Here is a 24,597-nt window from a genome sequence, read left to right as displayed (position 1 = left end):
CAGTGCAGGGTCAGGCTGGACTCAAACACACATGAAAATCGGACACAGACCGACACCGGGTGTGACCTGAGGCTCTCGCACAGTTTCATAGATAGACGTACAGAAACAGAAAACAGCGTGTGGGATTTCTTTTCCATTAAATACAGGTGCCAATTGCATTATCTATGGAAATACATCGCAAAAGAAATGTAATATAATTTTATAACACTCAACATCAAAGGAATCAAGAGAATTTGAGAAAGACTCAGAGACTGAGAGAGGAAAAGTAGAGGGAAGGGCTCATAGAACAATAGCACTAAAGCTGCCACACTGTGGATTTACTACCTGTGTTATTTTTCCAATTACATCCATTGTGATATAAAATTTCAGAAAAAGGGTTGACTAAGCCGACTATTTCCTTAGCTTATTCAGGACTGACACGGGGGCGAGAGGATCAAGGAGAAATAACAAGTCAAAGAGCCTACTTGTCCTTAGAGAAAACTCGCAAGTGTATGAACAAAGAGAAGTGCTTCCCAGTCAGGAGGTAAGGAATTATCCAAAGTGAAAAGTCCACTCCCAGCCAACCTAAGTGAACCCATCAGTCGGTGCCTCGGCTGTCTGGGGTAAAAGAGACTGAGTAGGAATCAGAAACAAGACAGACAGCAGCCGGCGAGCAGGGAAGGAACTCTTGTCTGAGATTCCCGGGCAGTCACCAGCCAACACGTTTGCTTTGTAATCTATGAATGTTAAATTTGGAAAGGTTGCAGAGCAGAAAAGCAGGGGGGAGGGGAAGCCCTCCCTACTTAGGCGCGAAGGGAAATACCGGTGGACTAGTGAGACGACTAGAGAAACATATAAAACCCTTCTGGAGGCAAGCAGACCTTTCAGCCCGGGGACATGCTAAATGAACCTTTTCAGCGAAAGGCAGTGAGGCGCAGGGCGCGGGCGACAGCGACAGCGCGGGCGAGCGGGGAGGGGCGAGGGACCGCTCCGCGAAGGACACAGCCAGTCAGAGGAGCGGGGCGCAGGGCGCGCGGACGCATTGGAGGAAAACACTCGAGCCCCAAACGTACCAGCCTGAGGAGGCGCCGCACCTTCTTCCCAATATAACCAACTACGGAGTGGGGGCGCGTAACTGCGAGAAGGCAGCAGCCAAAGTGCCATTAAAGCTCGGGGCGGAAAGGATGAGTTACCTGGGTCCCCTCTTCAGGGAGAAGCAGAGCCAGCTGGAGGATTCCCTCTGAATGATTAAAAACTCCGCAATTCTGTTCTGCCACAGGCTGAGTAGGACTCAAGGAACTGCTCTATTTGAACTGTGCTGACGGGCAGGAGGATGGGAGACAGGAATTGAGAGTCACAGAAGAAGGACAGGGGAGTCTGGCATCTCATTGGTAAGTGGCTTGCATTCCTTTGCCAGTGACTGCTTTCTGTGATTGTGCACTTCATCTCCCAGGCACTTACAATTTTTGACACACTCGCTTCTGCAAAGCCATCTTTTCTTGCCATGTTGCCAGAATTTAAAAACTGTAACGTAAAGCTTTTTTTTTTAACATGCATTTTTTTTTTCCTCTGCTGGGATTTTATGTCAGAAAAGTTGAAGCAAGAGTAAATATACCCTATTTGTTTATCTCATAATGTCATCCAAAATAAGAGTAAACAATTCCTACAAGTAAACAGCAAGGTGATAAATGCTAGGTGAGGGTAAGAATTTTTCTACAAAAGAGACTAAACGCTCAGAGAATAGGATGTGGCTCACAGATACTGAACGTATGCCTTATGATTGAGCAATGTATTTGTGAGAAAAGAGCCCAATAACTGGGCATCTGGCAGTGCAATAACTTGTTAAAATTCAGGAGGGATGCTCTGTAAGTGGAGTTCTATAAAGTTCCAGAGACCAAGGAAAAACAGGATCTTGGGTTATGCTGTGGTGTTTTCTAAATGTTGTGTAGGAATGTGACAGATATTTTTAAAGCATATAAAAATATGTCAGACATCCTTATTGAGCTTTTTATTAAAATGTGGAAGAGAATATTAATTTGCATAAACATGAACATGGTGTACAATAAGCTGAGAATTACTCTGACAATCTCAAAATGTTTTAATAGTTTCATTTTATTGGAAAAACAAGGATTCACTATTTTTGAATTATTATTTTAAACTTTTATAACCTCTTTAGCATGAAAAATACAATACATTGTGGTAATTTAAATGCAGATTTGGAAGCAAAAACTTTTAAACTGTTGTGTATGTGAAATGCCTTATCTATATTCAATCCATCTGTATTTTTTTTCTAATTGAAAAGATAAAACAAAATAATTTAGGGATACCATACTTCCACCTTGATTCTTAATTTTAACTGTGGAAAAAAGGATGAAAGAAGTAGATATTCATTAGGATACTAGCATTAAAAAAACACAGATAAATAAATAGTAGGTCAAATTTAAAAATTAATGTAGGTAAAATTGATTCCTATTGAACTGTAACAGAGCTACGGTCTGTTTGATTAATGTTGTGACCCTAAACATAAAAGAATTAGTAATGACTAGGTCATTATTTTTTTTTCAAAGGACCTGTAGTCAATTTTAAGCAACTTATGGATATTCCTTTGCATATTTTCCTACTTCGTACTCAAATTATTATAAGTTCTATGTGGACTAGTATATTGAGTATCAAACTTGACAGGTTATGTTTCCTCTGACTCAACTGGAAAAAAACTCCAAAACAATATGACTATGTAAGAATATGTGACATAAAGCAAATGATTAAAAAATAAAGATATTACATACAAAGACCAGCTGAGTCTAGGGAGGGAAACAAAGCACAAAATGCAAAGTTAAAAGTTAAATAAAGGAAATGTGACATAAAAAATGAAGCAGAATTTGAAGAAAATAACTTAAGTGGAGTGTGGTGAGATATTAAAACATATGTGAAATATGCAAATATTTTAAAATTGGTGAAATGTTTATTACAATATAAGTATCATGTTTTTTTCCAGGGGTTCGTGGAGACTTTAAATTGTTCTAAAGTTTAAAACTTCTGAAAACTAAGAACTGAGAAAAAGTGCTAATTTTAATTTTTTCTTTGAATGCATACACAGTTGAATAGAAAGTAAGAATTCTCAAAGTTAGAAAAAAGAATATTTACCCCAATAGATTAACTGAATGTCAGACTTTGTCTATAAATTGTGAAGCACATAGTACATTTGGAAATAGATCTGGGAAAGTACAGTTGTGGAATTTTTTAAATGGATCGCTGAAATACCTTAATGTTTTCCTACCAAAGCAACCCTTCATTTATGAGGTGGTCTGAAATCTTTATTAGGTTAGGAAGATTAACTAAAATCAAATCATGAACATACGCATAGGCTATGTTTATTTAATAAAATGATTAAAACTTAGTTGCTTGTACACATTTACTTCAATTTTATGGGCCCAATTAAGTAAAACTGTTTACTAAAATGTTTATTAAAATGGCTAATATCTATTCCTTTAAATGTATTTTTTATTTAACAGTTTAGAAAATCTTTACCTCCTTTAGGTTAGAGTGTGGTTTACTCTCAAAACTGATTTAGTGATAAGGACCAGAGGGTGTCAGTGAAGGGTAGAGGGCATTCCAGAAGAAGAAAGTAAGGGGATGCTATGCTGGCCAAGTCATTTTGGAGTTTGTCTTACTTCTAGAGAAAACAAAAGGTATATTTTTGTGAATTAAAAAAAAAAGGAAAGAAAGAAATTCACCTATATGGCTGTAATAGTGTAAAGATAATTTGACATTTAAGTTTCATTGACTAAAACAAATCTTATAGAAGCACTTAGTAATCCCCATTCATCAAAAATGAATTTAGGATTTTATGAGTCCAAGATGTTTGAAATGTGATTTGCTGAATCCATCCTGCCACACATATTTTGATTAACTATATAGTCTTTGAATTGTCTGTTTTTTTAAATATATATTTTCTTAAAATTTTACTATGAGATTGGAAATTTGTCTTAATTTCAACAGGTCCATAGATTTATTTAATTTGGTGTCTTAAAACTCTGACTTCGCGATCTCAGATTTATTTATCGCTTTTTTATTACTGAAGATACGAACATAAAATAAGAAAGGTATGTATTTCTGACAAGATATTTTTTAGATTAGTGTTATAAGGTTGTGTTAATATGTCACATGAACTTCTTAGCACTTTATAGCAGGAAAGAGGCTGGTCGGAAGCTCAAAGCAGTAGAATCTTTGCAGAGGTCTATTTTCTGAGCATTTGTAATCAATATTCTGCATTAGAGATTGATACTTTTTAAAAAGTAATGAAGTATATAAAACTACTTAACATAATATTTAGGATTAAAAACTATTATGAACTATGTTCCATCTCCCTACCTATGCCCAATTAATTTCTCCTTTTTATGATTTTTTTGATATTCAAATGTATAATGTTAGGAGAGTTCTGATGAACAGGATAGTATCAGTTGATATTTTTTGCCGACACTTGAACAGTTTGTTAGTTATTTATTTTCAGTAAGAATGAATAAAACAAATGTGGTAGTGTTCCATTGATAGAGTGGATATGAAAGAAAATTTTAAACTGCTTTATTGTATATGTTTACTTTCTAGGAAGATGGTTTTACAATTAAATTCTTCCATCAAAGTTATTTGGCAGTATTAAATTATAATCCCATGAATTTGGAAAAAGGTCATGTATTTAATTTCATGTATGTTTTACCTATTTTAAATATATGTATAAGCCAAATGTAGAACATTTTCATTTGGATAAATACCTTAAATTAAAACACAGGTCTTTAATTTCACATTCCACAGTATTAGTTATTGTATTTTTGACATTATAGCCTTCTTAAACATCAGCTCATAAGACTTAAAATTGTGGAAGCTCTTTTTTTAGTTTTCCAGGGAAACTGGAAGTCTGGCAATAGGCCATAAAGTAATCCTGGAAAATCAAAGTTATGTCTTTTTATGGACATCAAAAAATCAGTGAATACACCATTTCTTAATCAAATCTAAAATTGTGTGAGAATTATCATTTTTGAGAAATTTTAGAAAGTATGGTTGTTCTTTTCCCATGCGTTTCTTAAGATGGAATTCCTTGTGATCATTGTCATTTTTAAACAATTCCAAAAATGCTTCATTGGATGCATTTGACAACTCAGGTGTAAAATTGATTTTTTTCCTGGTTTTCTCAGTGATTCCTTAAAAATCCATAATGACCTAAATAACTTGCTTCCTTGTGGATACCACTTTTACTTATTTTTAGCAAGTGGATTTCTCTTAAATGATCCAGCAGGACTTGCACTTTTTCTCTTATATCTATCATGGTTCTGAATATTTCCTATATTTATATAGATGAAAAAAAGTTGAAATTCTGATAGAAAATAAGATATTATTTTGTATGAGCTTTCCTGCAAGTATACCTTTATAGTTTGTGACTCTAAAATATGGACATGCTTAAGGGTTGAAGTAACTAATCCGAACTTTATCCAAAATTTAAGCAATTGTATATCTGGGCAAGGAGGCAAATGAAAGTATTTTATTTATGAGTGATCAAAAACTCTCTTTTGTGACCATCAACAGGAAAAGTATAACTATCTGAATAAACATTTTATGGGGCTGGGTAAGAATCTGCTCTTTATCATTCTTAGAGCTGTTAAATGCTTAAGAAGATGATTTCATCTTCCACTGTGATCCAGTAGTAACCATAGCATAGGGAGCTAAGGAAGAGAAATTATGTTGATCACTTAGGTGATGAAAGGCGTATTAAAATTCTCTTCTTATCATAATATTAGCAGAAACATTCATTATGAACCTAAAAGGTTAAGGGTTCTTACTCAAAGAGATACTATATCAGGGTAATTACAGTTTTAATGTGTTTGGAGCTATAAACATATTTTTAATGTATTTTCAGAAAGATTTCACTAGTTTCAGGAGTTTGTATTTATGAGAAAACTGGTAGAGAAATGGTGTATTTATTGGGTCAAAAATTGTAAGTATATAAAATTTCATCTTTCCTCGAATATTTAATTTCTTATTTAAAAGTAATAAAGACATTTTCTGAAGCTAAGCCAAATATAATATAAACCAAATATAAATATTATTTTAATTCTCCTATGTTCTCCCATTTCAACTTTATATAAGAATTCATTTTTCAATTATATATGCTGAGATACTGTTGTATTTTATAGTCTCAGAAATGACAGCATTAGATGAAATCTTGGTGATTAAGATGAATACTAATTGGAAGGCACAGGTGAGTGACAGTAGGAATTTAAAGAAGATTCTTTGTTTTCTAGAAATAAGTTTTTATTTAATTAGTATTTAATGATCATTAAAATGAAATAAAATAACCACAGATCTCATGAGTCATTGATGGTATAAATTATCAGGACACCTAGGAAAAGTGACAGAATAATATGATTTAATGTTGGAAGGAGCCATACAGAGTTCGTATTTTTATACATATTATCACAAAGAGTAATAAACAGAGATATAAAGAGGTGAAGTGACCTGTTCAACATTACTTTTAATGCAAAAGATAGAATTAGAACCCTTTTCTTTTAAATTTCTGGGTCAGAGCTTTTGATAGTTTATACTTTTTTTGCTATGAAAATCTTAATTATTTTTATATCTATTAAATCAAGATTAGGACATCATATATATAATTTCCTTGTTGTTATTGATGACCTGTAAAACATTGTCTTTTAAGATTAGAAAATTTAAAATTGAAGTATGTTAACTTACAGGAAACAGCTATACCCATATTCTCTTAACCAAGAACTGAATATCGAGGAAACATAATTGCTAGATATAAACTTTTTCACGAAGAACGTAGGGTACACTCAACAGTCAGGAGATTTTCGATAGTTTTTGTTAAGAAACCCAAGAACTCAAGTAAGAAAAGAAATGTAAATAATTTTTTCCACTACATATCTATAAAGGACTATCCATGTTGTTGTTGTTGTTGTTGGTGGTGGTGGTGGTGGTGGTTAATACTTTTTTCTCCTGAATTGGCAGTTTTGGGGGTTTTTTTTGTTTATTTTTGTTTTTTTCAGTAATACATGTTTAATGGGACACTAAAATGAAATAGAAAGTCAATGAGAAATGTGAGTGAGAAAATGTTCCTATGTATTGGCAAATTTGGATAAAACTTAAATCTTGGGCTTCCTTAAGATGGTAATGATTTGGGAGAATTTAATAAAATGTGAAACAGAAAATGAGTCTCTAGAAATAGGCACTATTCCTCGGAGTTTTAGAATTCAAATATCAACTTGTATAAAATCTCTAGTTTTACTGTTGTAATACTAAAGGAAGTGAATACAGAACAAATTTGAGACTGTAATAGTACTTAGTTTATCATTGTGTCTGAACCAAAGTTCATCTGTTGCTTAATTTTAATAATGTGATGTAATTATTTAAAGAATTAAGTCTGGGAAGAAAATTAGTTACCGCTCTCAATGTGTATTGTAAGATAAAAGCTTTAAGTTGTCTGTCTGCCTAAATATTCTATTTTTGAATGAAACACAGTGCTGTCCTCATTGTGGAAAGCAATATTGAGATATATAGACCATGAGCTAAAAAATTTCTCTAGAAGAACTGAACATAAACTATAAAATGAACATAGTGAAATTCAAGTTATACATTGCTGGGTTTCTGATACAACATTATCTCTCAAACCTTTCATTGTTACATATGACAAGAGAATTTTTTTGTGTGTCCATATGGGCTGACTTCATATTTTAAGACTCTCGTTTCCTTCGAATACTGAATATTTAACATTGACGAGTATAGTAAAGATGAAGTAAACGACTGTGGCTAAAATGATTAATGTCTAATCTGAATTTTTTTTTTACTCTATGCATATAGCCAGAATTTGCAAATAACTAGTAGAAAATATAAAATATATTCTCTAAGTCCAATGAATAAGTGGTCCTTAATATTCTTTGAATTTTTACTTTCTTTGGATATTTACTTACCCTCATCTTACTTTGACTTCTTCAGTATTATTTTCAAAAAACAATAACCTTAGTAAGAAAGAGTGGTTACTTAAGGTTTAAGTTAAATGATCCAGAATTGATTTTATGAAAGTTTACCATATTAACTGTGTTTAAAAAGTTATGACTGTATTTATTTGTTTCTCATTTTTTAAGGTGGTCTTGTTAGTATATACCCCAATAAGTTGCATTAATAAAAAGTCATTTCTTCACATTTAAAGCCATTTCTACATTATTTCATGCACTCAAATGGTCTAGTGTGTGCAGTTGTAGTTAAGTAAGAATATGAAAGGGGAATAAATAGTTTATGAGCTGGTGGAGGAAATAAGCACATAGGGTAAATGTAATTCAATGTGAAATGTGCAGTGATAGAGTTATATACAGCTGAGATGCAAATGTTCAAAATGTTCTCCTTTGGAGACTGCTGTTAGTTTTTTCCTACTGAGTCTTTCCAGCTTGGAGTACTTCATGCTAGCCTTGGTTCTCTAATTGCTGTATTTACTTCCTTACTGCCTAAGTTATTTTGAAATAACTTTGATTCCAAAACTCACCTAACCACTTTAAATTAATGCTGTGTTTTTCTACATCTCATTACAGTGCTAACTTTAGTAACTTGGAACGATCTAGTCTCTGATGACACAGTTGAATCTGAGGTAAAATGAAGGTGGTTTGCTTCAATGCTGTGAAAAGATACCTTTCTTATATGTGATTATAAATTAGCTTGATTCCTTTCAGTTATTAAGTATAGAATATTATTGGTGCTGTAAAGCTTATTTTATGGGGTTGGGTTAACTGCAAAGCTAATGCAGCTTTAGTTACACAGCCCCTTCCAGATAGTAATAGTAATAAAAGTGCACCAGAGCAGTAGTAAACATGTTTTTAAACATTATTTTGATCATTATAATAGAATATCTACTATAGGAAGGCAGTAGGGATTAGAGGATTTCACGTTTGAATTTAAAGGTTCAGTCGTGGGTCCACAACTTGTTAGCTGTTTAATCTTAGAAGAGTTACTTAACCTTTCTTTACATGCAAAATTAGGATAATCAGTGTCATGCAGTTGTGATAATATTAATATATAAGAAAAACAATCTACTTTTCAATGACAAAAATGACAGTGCTAGAAACTACAACAACTTAAGTCTGGGAAGAAAATTTGTTTCCACTCCAATATGTATTGTAAGATAAAATATTCTATTTTTATATGAGGCACAATGCTGTCCTGAATGTGGAAAGCAACACTGAGATGTATAGACCATGGGCAGTTAAAGATTATTTTGTGTATCTTCTCTTTTATTAAAGTAATTTACTTAGAAGGGCATTTCTTACAAAATTAGTGTACATAGTACCACTTACTTTTGGCAATACAAAGGAAGTGAGAGGTTTGATCTCTGACAACGGAGAGGTGGAAAATTGTTAGTCCAGAAACAACTTGATAAGAAACTTAAGAAAATGTACTAGTAACCCTAATTATTGATATGGTCACACATTCTGAAGACATTGGAGGAACAGAAATAGTCACTGTAGGGATGGATTAAACTGAATCCCCCGGACAAAATGAGAAGTACTAAGACTTGAAGGATGTTTCAGTTATGTATTCGCAAAGACCCTTTTCAGTTGGTGGGAAGAGAAGCAGAAGCAAGATAGATGTATAGAAGGAAGTAGGAAAATTAATAAATGTAAAGAAAAACTTTCTAATGTAAAGAGAGAAGTTAAAATATATCAAATGAGATGTAAAGGATTCTGAGAGACACATAAAGAATTGGGATTCTCTTCAAAACCAAGATGATAATCAGTTCATTTCAAGATTAGATAGCATTTAAGATGAGGGCAAGCCCCAGTTTTGCCCCTAACTGTGAATTGGGAAAGTCAATTCCTCAGCTAATTAATCTCTGAAGCAAGAGAGTTAAAATCAATAAACATAAAGGATTTTTGGGAGGAGGGCTGTTAATCCACTGTAATTCAATGATTGTGTGTGTTATGAGATTTTCATAAATGGAAAAATTGAAAGAAACAGAATTGTTGGTGTTGACAGCTAAGTCTAGGACAGATTCCACCAAACAGAGATAATGAGACAAGAGATCCCATTCATAGCATCTGGGGAGGCTGTGGAAAGAGCATGGACTTGTTACTACTACCCTGTGTTTCCCTGAGCAATCCAAAAACCCTTCCAAGCTTCCGTTTCTTTCCTTGTAAAATAATGATATTAATTACTATTTTACAGTTTTTTTTTGTAAGAAAGAAAGAAAACTATGTAGATTTAGGAGTCAAAATAATTTCCTACATATCTTTAAGTATGGTTGCTTACATATTTTTAATGCTTAGGTTCAAGAAATATCCGAAGAGAAAAGTCATTTGAATTTTGTATAAATACACATAGGTATGATTAGTCCAGTTTTCCAAATATAAGGAAAATCACTTATTTCATTGGCACAAGCTTGTAAATTTGATGATAATGAGATATTTCCTTGTCTTGTCTTTTCATGGTCTTATTTTACTTGCACATATTTAAAGAGATTTCCTGTTTTGGGTCTTTTTATTATATTGTGCTTTGCTTTGTCTGACAAAGGAAGTCTTTAATGTCCTTGTACAGAATTATTTAGAGCATTGATTATATTTTGGTAGGAGAGATGTTCAGCTATTCTTTTTGAATGCCATGTGATTGCAAAATGGTATAGATATATTCCTTTGAAAAAGGTATGTTCCTCTGATTTTCTTTTTTCACATTTATTGTATGTCTTGTTACTTAAAAAATAATTTTATGAAAGTGGCTCATGCTGCAAATATTATGCCTAACACAAACTCATCAAAACAAATAGAAACTGCAGTCTTTTAAACTGTGAATTGTCAATAGATTTTACAGGAAATATAAAAAGATTTCATTTCAGTTTTCAAACATTTTACAGACTTTTTTCCTACAAGTGATATTTAGATATATTATAATATTTTGGCTTGTCTAGTGTGACAGTAAAAGTTATTAAGTAAACACATTTTATGATTAATATGGTGAATTATGTGCCACTTTAAATATACATATATATGCTTTGTACATGTAGATCCAGTCAAAATCTTCCTCAAATATTTACTGATTATTTTACTATTGCAGAAAACTTAATACAGTAAAAAAATTGGAAGAAATAAATCTCACAAAAAAATAGTCTCTTTTCAAAAAAAAAATGTGATAAGACTATACTGATTTTTGAGGAAAAAAAGAAGGTGGAAAAAGCCACAAAGCTGACAGGAGAGGGAGCTGATAGAAAGGAATTTTACACTGTTCTATGAGGAAGTGATTAAATAACTATTCATATCATGAGATACTTAAAAAAAAAAAAATGACCAGAGTTGCTATTTCACCTGAAGCAAAGGTGTCTTTTTATCTTTTCTGCATGTATTTGTCTTATAAGATAATAGGCTTTAGATATAAATGCATGGTTGATCTTGCCAGATTGAATACTGAAATGCCATTTATTCAAAAATATATAGTTGCTTTGATAAATATTTATTTAGAAGAAAGAAATGACAGTGTTCTCGTTCTCATTACTTCTCTTCTTTAGATACTCTGATGATCAAATGTCTCCTACATATGAGAACTTCAATAGATGTTTTAACGTTAAGACAGCTATCTTGATTTATTTTCAAATTAACTACCTTTTCTAAATGTAATCTCTATTTGGTTGTTTGTCTTTAGTTAATGTTTAGGCAAATGGTCTGAGTCCATTTTTTTATATGAAGCAATAACTCTATTATTAGTTTCTTTTAGCCTTTTATTTCAAACACATTAGGGTAATTCAAGTTTTCTCATGAGGAAAAAGAAAACTCAAATAACAAATAAATATATCTTCTTGTCTAGCTTTTTTCTCCTAGGTAAAAATAATACATTGTTTTAAGGAGTAATTTAAAGAGGCATTGTTTCGTAGAGGAATTACTTTCCAATAACAAAAGATAATTATAACTTTTTTTCCAACCATTCATTGATAAAGAATGGAATGCTAAGAATGACTTTTAATAGAATTCTGAGATATTTTTGTGAGATTAGAAATGATATGCTCTGTTGGTGTTTTGTCAGCCTGATAACCACATGACAAAGCAGCTAGCACAAGTCAGAATCTTGATCAAATGAATACTGTTGTCATCATCTGTTTTTTTATCCTAACACTGAATTGACAATGAGCAGTATAAAAATCATATAATAAAAGCTGAATCTCTGCCCTAAAATTTCTTCTAGTTCTACCCTTCAGAAGTAGCCATTATCAACAGGCTTTTGTACATGCATCCTTCAGAAAATGTTGTATCTTTATTTTGTTTTTCTTAAAATAATTTTGGGTGCATTGTTTATCAGTTAATTTTATATGCAAAGAAAAATAAGTATGAAATAAAAATTCTTACATACGCATTTTTATGTAAGTGTAAGTAGATCTAGAAGTAAAATTGCCAGGTCATTGAGAATGCGCATTGAAAATTTTGGTTTTACTGCCAAATTGCTCTCCACAGGGATGATTCTAATTAGCACTCCCACCAACAGTGTTTTTAGAATGTCTATCTCTCCATATTTTGAACATTCTCATATGTTTATAAAATATTTCTTTTTTTAATATTTTTATTTATTTGAGAGAGAGCGAGCAAGTGAGAGAGTGAGCACTAGGTGGGGGATGGCAGAGGGAGAGGGAGAAGCAGACTCCCCGCAGCAGAGAGCCCAACATGGGACTCCATCCCAGGACGCCAGGATCATGACCTGAGCTGAAAGCAGACACTTCACCAACTGAGCCACTCAGGCGCCCCTGTTTATAAAATATTTCTTAACCTTACATTACTACTTATCCCCAACTTAACTCCATTGAGTTGATTTTTTTCTTATTCCCTTTACATACTAACTGAAACCTAGAAACAAATGGCAACAAGAAGTCAATTAAAAATGCTTTGAGTCGTTGCTCAATTTTCTAGGAAATAAAATGCACATTATGAAAAGTGAGAGATATTTGTATAAATAACATCATTTTCTTGCAAAAGATCAAGTGGGGGTATGAAAAAGAGAAGACTCTACTTGGTAGAGCAGAAAAGTTTTCAAGCAAAGAAAAAATTCTGGATAAATGAACCTTCTCACATTCAAACCAGCCTTCTAAATCTTACTCAGCCCTGGTTCAGGGCATCTCTCGCTAGAATAACATCTCCAAATTGTGTTTTGTTTTTTGTTTGTTTGTTTTTAATTATTTTACAGCTAATTATGATGTATAATGAAAAGGAAAATTTTCTAATGAATGGTGATGTACCATACATTATGTTTGAATTTCACCATTGAATCAAATCACAGGTAGCATTAAGTAAAATGACACATCAATAACAAATAAATTATAAACTTAATTCTTAGTTTTAGTTATCATATAAAATTCTATTTCAATTCATCAAATTAATAACTAGCTAAAATGTCATAGATTTCTAACCAGATACCAAAGTTGGTATAAGAATAAATAATTAGGGGCACCTGGGTGGCTCAGTCAGTTAAGAATCTGCCTTTGGCTCAGGTCCTGATACCAGGGTCCTGGGATCGAGCCCCGCATCGGGCTCCTGGCTATGCGGGGAGCCTGCTTCTCTCTCTCCCACCCCCTGCTTGTGCTCTCTCTCTCTTTCTCTGTCAATTAATAAATAAAATCTTAAAAACAGAAGAATAAATAATTAATTGAAAGCTGAAAAGACATTTCCTGTATCCAATATATTTTTTAAGAACTTTCTTAGATAATTCTTTTGGGGTCTAGTTTAAATAAAGCAAAATGTGGAATTTAAGAAACAAAACAAGTGAACAAAGGCAAAAGTGAGAGAGAGAGAGAGGGAGAGAGAGAGAGAGAGAGAGGCAAACCAAGAAACAGACTCTTAAAATATACAAAACAAACTGATGGTTACGAGAGAGGAAGTGAGTGGGGGGATGTGTAAAGGGTGATGGGGATCAAGGAGTGCACTTATGATCAGCACTGGGTGATGTATGGAAGTGTTAAATCACCATATTGTACACCTGAAACTAATATTACACTGTATGCTAACTAACTGGAAATTAAACAAAAACTTAAAAAAATAAAAAAATAAAGTATAATTATCATGCTTTTAAAAATAATAGTTTAAAAAATAATGTGTTTTCCCATTTTGGTGTATATTTTGGTAACAAGATTCAAAAATTGAGTTCATAAACTCAATGTCAGAAGGTCATTAAAACATTAGCAATAAAAAAGAGTAGTAAATATATTGTAGGAGAATAAAAGAAAAGAAGGGAAATCCTAGAGTTCAATCCCAAAAAGCTAAAGGCATTTACAAACTTTTCAGATCATTAACTATATTTAAGTGGAGGTATGCTATTATCTCCTTTATTCCTGTGCTTCTTTCTTCTTTATCTTAAGATAACATTCTTTGGACCAGTTTCTTCCAAACAAGAGGTCTGTGTCACCATCAGGAAATGCTATTGAATTGCATAAAGGCTTCACATTCTAATTTTTTTTCCCATCACTAGATAAACGCAGAAAAGTCAAGCTGCTGTTCATCATATTTTTTCTGCCTCAATAGAAAATACTAAAAGTAAAAATCAAATGGAAGACCGAGAATTCTTTTTGAAATCAGGGAAAAAGAATTCCCAGTTGTCAAACACAAAACCACTGACTAGAATCATAAAAATTCCAGGGCACACAATTAAAATTATCTTCTCATCTCTGAGATTTTACAGAATGGTGGGCAGTTGCCCAATAAAAGAAAGGATGAGTTAATGTGCACACTTGCTGCAGAGTACTGAATCCAAAAGCAGAAACAAAACCAAGTGATAGATGAGCTTCTGCGGTCCTTGTGGTAAGAAATAGAGGGCCTGGAGAAATCAGTAGTACTCTACCAAATATTTAAAAGGAGTGTTTCATGGCATCCCTAAACTATGAAAAAAAGTCAGGGATTTCTATATTAAAAAAATGTAGCATCTCAGATTATCAAGAAAAAAAAACTCAAGTAAATTTAATGTACGCATTATAATTTGTTCAGCAATTTGAGGCAGTGCATTTTTTAGAATGGCACTGGGATGGGGAATTCATCCTGCATTTGGTTTCAGTTTCAAAAGGCATAAAACCAATTTGATAAGAAAAATTAGCCCACAAGTATTTGCTCAGTAGCAGAGGATCGGAATTTGGAAACTTTGGGCTACAATTACCAAGGCACAATTTAGGGAAAACTACTAAAGAAAAAGGTGAAAGATTATTAGGTATGACACAAATATATGTAAACTTTGAGAGAAAATAAAATGTAATTTGAGAACTAGAACCAAAATCATTTTTTTTTAAAGATTTTATTTATTTATTTGACAGAGAGAGAGCACAAGCAGGCCAGGGGGAGCAGCTGCAGAGGAAGAAGCGGGCTCCCCGCTGAGGGGACTCCACCCTGGCACCCTGGGATCATGATCTGAGCTGAAGGCAGACACTTAACCAACTGAGCACCCAGGCACCCCAACCATTTTGTTTTTATATTTATATGTTTTTTTTTAATTCCAAGTACTATGAAAACTCTCAAAAACTGAAGGCATAAAATATTATTGGACTTGAAAAACACCCCTATAGCAAAGGTTTATCATGAAAATAATTATATAACTTATATCAGATATAAAATAAATATTGTACCCACCTAATTAGCATAATCCTGTTATTAGAAAATATTAGGTGTCATTTTCTAGACTTTATATTTAGCAATTAACTGCACTTTTTTTAAAAAGATTTTATTTATTTATTTGAGAGAGAGAGTGAGCAAGAGAGAGAGCACACAAGCCAGGGGAGGGGCAGAGGGAGAGGGAGAAGCAGACTCCCGGCTGAGCAGGGAACCCAATGCAGGGCTCCATCCCAAGACCCTGAGACCTGAGCCAAAGGCAGACGCTTAACTGACTGAGCCACCCAGGCACCCTACAATACCCACTATTTAAATGGTTTTGCTGATTGATATATAGAGATATTATATATGCATTCAACTGCCTTTTATGGTAAAAAAAGAAAGAGCTATCACAAATCTGAAGTATTTATTATTAACATTTCATTAGTCACAATTTGAGAGCTTATTATAAATTAAAAAGTAAAACTGCTGGGATACCTGGGTGGCTCAGTCGTTAGGCATCTGCCTTCTGCTCAGGTCATGATCCCAGGGTCCTGGGATCAAGCCCCACATCGGGCTCCCTGCTCAGCGGGAAGCCTGCTTCTCCCTCTCCCACTCCCCCTGCTTGTGTTCCTTCTCTCGCTGTGTCTCTCTCTGTCAAATAAATAAATAAAATCTTTAAAAATAATAATAATAAAACAGTAAAACTGCAAAATGTAATTAATACCCTTCCAGATAATATAATAATAATAATATTAATGAGCAATTTAGGAGAAACTGAACCAAATCTAAAAAGAGAGAGAAATGTAACTTTGTTTTAACTTAGTTTTCTCAAATTTAAAACTCTCTTTCTCATTTCTTGTTTATTCAGTGAGAACACAAAACTTAATAAGACATGAGCCCTCCTAGGCCTTGGATTTTCAGAACAACACCTTATATTTCACGGAGTACTAACTCTATCATATTAGAATAATTAGAAAGTATACTAACTAAAGATCAGGTGTGATATATTTAGCTAAAGAAGAATAAAAAAAGTATAATGCCTTATAATTAGGGAATGGTCATTTGATGTAAATGAAAAATAATTCAGGGCTCAAGGAGATACCTCTATAGAAGAAAGGAAAGTGTCTGGCTAAAATGGTGTTGGGGGGTGCCTGGGTGGCTCAGTCATTAAGCGTCTGCCTTCAGCTCAGGTCATGATCCCAGGGTCCTGGGACTGAGCCCCACATCAGGCTCCCTGCTCTGCAGGAGGCCTGCTTCTCCCTCTCCCACCTCTCTCACTGTGTCTCTGTCAAATAAATAAAAATAAAATCTTTAAAAAAATAAAATAAAATGGTGTGGGGCCTGACACCAAAGGGAGCTATGGATCTTGAGAAATTTAAATGTAAATGAAAATAGCCTACAGGGAGATTGCTATTTTAGAAAGTAGCTAAAACATAGTTAGCATTTATTTCTTTAATATAAAATGTAATATTAAATATTTTTCACATTCATTTTTTTTTTACTCACACTCCTCTGACCCATATTAAAATGAAGATAATATGAGTTGAAAGACAGAAAAGATATTAGAATTTAGGTTCAAACAACTAAAGATCTGAATTTCTTTTTTTTTTTTTGAAAGATTTTATTTATTTATTTGACAGAGAGAGACACAGCAAGAGAGGGAACACAAGCAAGGGGAGTGGGAGAGGGAGAAGCAGTCTTCCCACCAAGCAGGGAGCCCGGTGCAGGGCTCGATCCCTGGGATCATGACCTGAGCTGAAGGCAGACGCTTAATGACTGAGCCACCCAGGTGCCCCAAGATCTGAATTTCTAACATTGATTCAGAGTGACACCCACAGTAGCCTGTCTGCTCTCTCTCTCTCTCTCTCTTTTTCTGTCTTTCTCTGCTTCTCTTTCGATGTCACTCCCTCCCTTTCTCTCCATATGGATGGAGAGAGAGGGAGATACCATACATAGAGTATACATACTATAGTGTAGAGTATGACTATCTGAGCTGCCTTGATGTTCTGATGATAAATGGTACAATGTAAGAGAACTGTGTTAATGTCTCTAAACATTGCAATTATTATGTATTTTTAAATGATTAACCACAACAAGACGAGTATGAGTGAATTTAGAATTTTTTCAGTGTACTTGAAACCAAAAAGTAATTGATATCAATAATAACAGCTAATATTTATTAAGGACTTATCATTTTCATAGCCTGTTCTATTCCGGTCTTCTACTCTAACTTGTTCTTCCAAATGAGTAAAATAAATATGTAATAAAATTATCAATAGAAAGAAATGGTAATACATGAGACTGATTTTTATCATTTAATCTTGGCAAAAAACTAACAAGAACGGGTTTGTGTGTATGGTATGTCTTTTAAAATAAGGACATTTAAATTGCAATGGTGAAATATAAATTGTAAAATTATGTGTAAGATAAATTGGTAATTTCACAGTTTTCTAAAAGCTCCAAAATTCCAAATGTACATTTTTTTTTATATTGAACATGGGCACATCAGTTTCCAACAATTAATCCAGTAAAAGCTAATCAAGAAATTCAGCCATCTAAGCAAAGAACTTGTTCTCAATAAGATCAACTGTTCAGCTTTTGACTTTGTGAGATTTAACCCTAATAATTAATAAGGCCTTAATTGACAGCAATGCAAATTGTGGCACAAACTATTTTCATAGCTTATAAACAAATAATGTTCTATTGTTTCTTTGCAAAACACCACAGCTTTTAGATATATTTTCATACAATTATTTAAATTTTAAATACTTGTGAAAATTTATTTGTACTTGTGAAAGAGTACAGCTTATGGGACTTGTACATGATTTGTGCAGTTATGTTAAATGTATCTAACATATTTATAAAATGTGTATTGAAAGTTAATTCTTTTTCCATGGCTTTTCATGAAAAAAACAGCATATTTCACTTTTACAAAAGATAATTGGAAACAGAACAAGCTGTTTTACAGACATATACAATTGTAAAGCTGAAAATAATACCATGACACTCTATTTAAAGCATTTTGGGATAACTTTTCCTTTTCCTTACATTTTGCCCGGAAGTTTTCACAGTCAGTGCATAAACGAAGTCTTAAAATGATAGTACTACTGATGTCAGTTTACAGATAAAATTGAAGGTGACCCAAAACACTAAATCAATGGAGTGACTTTAAGATCTGCTCTAAGAAAGTTCAGATACTACTAAATAACCTAAGGCAGAACAAGGGTATCTTAATCCAAAGGCCATAGCGTGAATTGTGCTGGTGTTACAATGTTAGGATATCCAGTTATTCCAAACAAAACAAAAAGCATATTCAACAATATTAAACAAAATCAATATCAAAATGATTCATTTTTTTCCAGTTTTTCTCTATTTTCAGGAACCATTCCTTGTGTTTACAAAATAAAAATCGTACCCAGGATCTTTATTGAAATATTTTCATATTAATTAGTTATTGCATAAGTTACCAGATAAAAAGCAGCTAGAGGGGCGCCTGGGTGGCTCAGTCAATTAAGTGTCCAACTCTTGATTTCGGCTCAGGTCATGATCTAGGGATCCTGTGGGGCTCCATGCTGGGCATGGAGCCTCGCTTGAGATTTTCTCTCTCTCCTTCTGCCTTTGCCCCTCCACCATGTGCATGCACATGCTTTCTTTCTCTCAAAAAAAGATACAAACTGATTATTCATATTGCTTACACTTTGTGTTTTGTTGTCTCCTTTCTAAGTTCTAGTATATCACATGAAGCTCTCGGTTTGTCAACTCTTAAGAGACTACATTGTCCTGCAGCTTTAGTTTGGCAAAACCAGTTTTTTATTAATGAATGATACATCATAAAATTCTGTAACATTTTAAAAGGAATTCAAAAGGAATTTAATGAAATCAGACTGCCACTATGGCATTAGTTATATCCTAAGTCCACATCTTAAGCAGAGATGGTTTCTAGTCTGCTGAAATTCACAAGAAGTGCCTCATCCTTCAATCTTCTTTAGTGTGCCTACATGGTAGAAAGTTGGACTGAAAGCCTATGATAGCATTCTTGCAAACACTGCTAATTTTATGTAAATGCATGATAAATTTTAATTTTGCTGCTTCTTCTGCTGCTGTTTTAATCCGTCTCCCTCTCCTTTCTGGAAGAAATTTCAGAAGCATGGTGATAGCATGTACCACAACTACTCTATGTGGTGTACTGGTTAACAATAGTAATGCTGGAGCCAAATCACCTGGGTTCAAAATTCAGTGCTTCCATTTGAATATGTTATATTTTCTTTGCCTCATTTTCCTTATCTGTAATGACCTGAATTACTTAGTAAATTGAAGGTGGCTTTGCAAAATTGACTTAACTTTATTTGCATATTTACCTGAGCTAGGTAGAGAAGTAAAACAGAAAAGTAAAGGTATAAGGTATCTGATTTTTACAGAAGTTCTCTTGCCGTCTTTTGAAATATGACATAAATGGACATATTCTCCTTTCCTGACTACAGTCCATGGTTACCCTGATTCCTTTGTGGGCCAGTTACTCCAGAAATGTATTAAAAATTTATTCATCATTGCAGGGTGAAAACTTCCACGAAACACATTAAAACACACACACACACAAGACCTGAAGATAAATAAAGAATAGAAAGTGAAAGAACAGAGACAAACTAATAACAGTTTTCTTCAAGTTCCAGTATGTATAATTCCATATATACAGGTCTCTCTATATCCATATCATCAATTATTTAAATAACACTGATAAAAAAGACTGAAATTTTATATTTTCACTTAGTCACAACCCTATATGACTCTGACCCTCTCTATTTCCAGTTTCCTATTTTCAAAAGGAAATAATAAAGTCTTGTTTGTTCTGTTACTTGTTTTATTTCCAAAGAATGGGTGATGTTGTGAATCTAGTTGATGGTGAGAGTATTATGCAATGAATTAATTTCTATGATAACTACTTTTTTTGTATAGCAGAGTAAACAGCCATTAATTTAAAACTTGTAAGTTGGAAATCTGGGGAACATTGCAGTTGAGCTAGTAGAAACACATTCTTTCACTATGTGATTACTTCCATAATTCTTGAGTATGGAGAATTACTGCCAAACAAAATAGTCAACTTTCCCCGATGAGATATACTCACTGACACTTTAGTAGAAAAAAAAGTAGAAAATGAAAACATGAAAAGAATATGCATTTTTGAGAATATAATTGGAAACACAAATGAAAGCAATTTATGGATTTTGTTTTTATTTTTAAGAAAGTACAGAAGAAAGGTGGAAAATAAATTTATAATATTTTTATTATTTGAACTATATCAGCTTTTGTATAGTAATTTGGTGGAGAATGTTCTATTCTTTATTTAGATTAACTCAGCTATTTGTATTTGTCATAAAAGAGTTCTCCTATATCAGAATATTTCAAATAAAAAAAGAATTAGAAAGCCATACATTGAAGACATAAAAATTTATTTTTAAGTGGAAAGAATAAATCCAAATGTATAAAATACATATACACGTAGGTTAAGATAGTTGTGTTAGTTTTGGTGAAAAATAGGCTTTTTAATGGTAACCTAAAACATTTCTAAGTCTTATTTACATGGTTAATATTTTAGTGCTTTGCATATATTTAGCAATTTGTAAACTTGAGGGGGATCTCAGAGTTTCGAAGTTTTCATTCTTTTCTCAAGAAATAATCTTGGAATTAAAAATAAATATATTTTTATATTAAATAATGCTTTTTGAATTTAATATATTCATTAAAACATTTTTTGAATCATAGCTTGCTCCCTTAAATGAATCTGTGTGTAACAATTATTAACCTACACATGTATGCTAATATTACATGAACACACACATGTATCATACATGTGTATACACACATGTGCTTGCATGTATATCAGTATCATGCATGCATATTCATATTACATAATATTCAAGTTATATCATAACTCAAGCTCAGAATATCACTTAACATGGCCAAAGCAGTTATAGGAGGATAAAATTAAACAGCCATTAAAAATATACCAGAAATAATAATTTCCTGACTTTCACTATATTAGTGTTTTAAGACACCTGTATATTTTTCTCTTGCCTCATATTATTCTTACTAATAAGCCAAATCTATTAGCCAAATCTCCTTTGTTGTAATGTATTTGAAGGAAAGCATTTCTAATTGTACAATTTCATGTAATTCAGTGGCATGGCGTCAGAGTACTTGGTCCCAAAGGGAAAGAGAAAAAAATAGCTGAATCATTAATGCCATCCAGAATTTTTTCCCTTTTGAGACTTACTTAATTTTCATATCTATAATGACTGCAGTCAATGGTGATATATCTGAAAGTATGTATGGCATTCATTTTGAATATTCAGCATATCATTCATAAACTTTCCTGTGGTGATATCATTTAGCATGCCAAAAATCACCAAGGGGAGTTGCATTACTAGAAACAAGCCTGGTTTATTTTTGTAAATTTATTTTACTTCAACAGTCAACAGTGGGTATTGATTAGCCACTGTGTTGAGAGCATTGCACTGTATATTGTGAGGAAGTCATTACAAAGGAAGTAAAATATTTGCTCAAAGAATCACTTACTTATCATCTAATGAAGGAAAGAAGGAAAACTTTATATACAAATGATTAGTTATCGGTCAACCCATTTACTCTTTATTCATTCATTTATTGAAATTTACTGTGTACTTATTTTTTTTTTTTGGCACTGGAGTGTATACAGATACACAAGAAACTGTACCATTCAAAACTCACAGTGAACAGACGAGTTGTAATACAACCACCCACAGAATAGCAGAAGAACAATTTATTATGACTAGGAGTGTTAATGGGAAAAGTAGCTTTTGAAAGTAGTCTTTAAGAATGAATTGGATTTTGAGCATTGGAGATTGGAGAAAGTAAAGTTCAGTAGAGAAAATGCCATAAACAAAGGCACAGAGTTTTGCAAGAGCAATCATGCTAAGGCAATTGTGAAACTGCAAAGAGTGGTTTAGCATGACAGAAAGAAATGTATGATATTGAGGAGGCAGACAAAACTGGAGATACATGGTTATATATATAGGAATATAGTATTGTGTATATAATACATGTTAACTATATACACATTTATATATACATACATATACATGCACATATACATACCTGCTCACATAAAAGATATTTAGTATCAGTGGGTAGACTCTGTTGAGTAAAATGGATGTTGAATATAATGGATACTTGTTAGAAGTTTTAATTTAGTTAAAAAGCTAACAAATTGCCTATTTTTTTTAAGAGAGAGCATCTCCCCCGCATCCACACCCCTTTACGTTTCAATACAGCCATTCAGCAAAATGATCTTTCTATTTATAAAAGAAAATGTTTAAGGCAAATTTGCTATGTATTACTACTTCACCTATTTTTGGCTTACAGTTTTTCACAAAAAGTGAGGAAAAGAGCTGGATTCACATCTACTTCAGATCTACTCCTATATGTGTAAAGTTTTCAATAATCCTATGCTTTAATTCTCTAGTGAACTAATTATTTACAACCTGAAGTCACATTCAATCTATTTTCATAGGAAACAATTTAGGATAATAGTTAAAAGACTATGCCAAACATGTACATTTTTTCTAAACGCTTTTGGGTTCATCTGCAGTTTGTGGTCTTTTAAGTCATTCCCAAGACCTTTTCATTCCACTTTTCAATTTTATTTTCCCTTTTTTGTATCTGTGATTTCCATACTAATTGACATAGATATGAGAACCCTAGACTGTATGTTTCTGAAATTATTCTAAATAATTGTCTAAGTTTCTCTTTGTCTTGTTTGGACTTTGGAAAGTTTCTCCATAAGGGTATTTCCCAATTTTGAAGGCAGTTTTATTTACCATGTCATTGAACTTTGCTTTTCGCTGATCGTAAGAAAAGGGGAATGGGACAGAAAAAGAAGTAGAGGCAGCCAGGTAATAAGGAGCATAGAATGAGGGAAGAAGACTAGTAAAATAAAGCCATTAGGCTTAAGTTGAGGTGGGAGGATTTAGGTGAGAGTTTTCAGTTTTCCCCATGCTTTTGTTTGCTTTGACCAAGGAATATTTTAAAGAAGCAATCTTGGATCCTGAGCCTTTGGGAAACTTTCTTTATGAATAAAAACCAATAAATCAATCAAACAGAAGTATTGGATGTCTGTTTTCTTTCATTTTAAGGTGCCTCTCAAATGAATAATTTTGTTCATATCTAAAATTCCCCAATGGCCACTGTAAATCTAATTTTTTGGTATAATTATACCATTCGGAAAAAATAATTACAAAAATTTGAAGTTTAGTGGTGAGGGTGTAAGAACTTAGACTGGGACAGACCCTCATGGTCTAGACACACAGAGTTCAAGGGGTGGCATACTAGTAACTGTTTTGAAGGATGCCTTAAGAGTAAATAGTCATTTGGATCAGCCCAGCTGAATATCTATTTTTCTTAGAAAATATAACTTATATGAGGGGTCATTGTGTAGTGTATTGCTCAGACATGTTAGGAAGTTCCTGAAAGAAAGTTATTTGCAAGTTCATTTTCTGAGCTAAAAATTTCTGGAATAGAAGTCATGCTAATAATAATGTAGACCAATAATTCAAAAACTTAGCCTTAAATAACAATCACTTGGAAGGCTTATTAAAACACATAAGCTGGGCCCCATTCCCAGAATTCAAAACATCTGAGCTGGGGCCCTAGAATTTATATTTTCCACAAATTCTTAGGTGATACCAATATTGCTGATCTGTGAGGACACTTTGAGAACCACTAATGTAGACAGTCTTACTCATTAACCATAGTAAGGTGTATGGCTAGTGATCATTTCAGGGAGAATAAATATGACTTTGAATGTCAATAAAATTGTTTTAATATAGCTCATACTCATCAGTGTGTAATATTCAAGATGTTTATTGCTTAAGAGAAGGATATTGGAATCTTACTGTTCTACATAACTAATTTTAAGGTATGCCAATTTTATGTCATTCCTCTAAATGGGAAAGAGTTCAATTATCACAGTATAATTCATGCTGATTTCCTAGAT

At 33.0% G+C, this 24,597-nt stretch overlaps 1 protein-coding gene across 1 annotated transcript in view; it reads left to right on the top strand.

Annotated features, from left to right (window-relative positions):
* The first annotated feature begins 1,047 nt into the window (after positions 1-1,047).
* The window catches only part of CNTN5 (contactin 5), a 1,400,310-nt gene continuing 1,376,760 nt past the window's right edge, over positions 1,048-24,597 (top strand). Inside the window, exon 1 of the mRNA XM_027581317.2 lies at positions 1,048-1,370. The gene's annotated coding sequence lies outside the window, so the exon portion shown is untranslated. The remainder of the gene's footprint in view (positions 1,371-24,597) is intronic.

This window comes from Zalophus californianus, chromosome 11 (genome assembly GCF_009762305.2).
Source record: "Zalophus californianus isolate mZalCal1 chromosome 11, mZalCal1.pri.v2, whole genome shotgun sequence".
NCBI lineage: Eukaryota > Metazoa > Chordata > Mammalia > Carnivora > Otariidae > Zalophus > Zalophus californianus.
The sequence above is the reverse complement of the archived record's forward strand: the minus strand, read 5'-3'. Positions and strand labels throughout refer to the sequence as shown.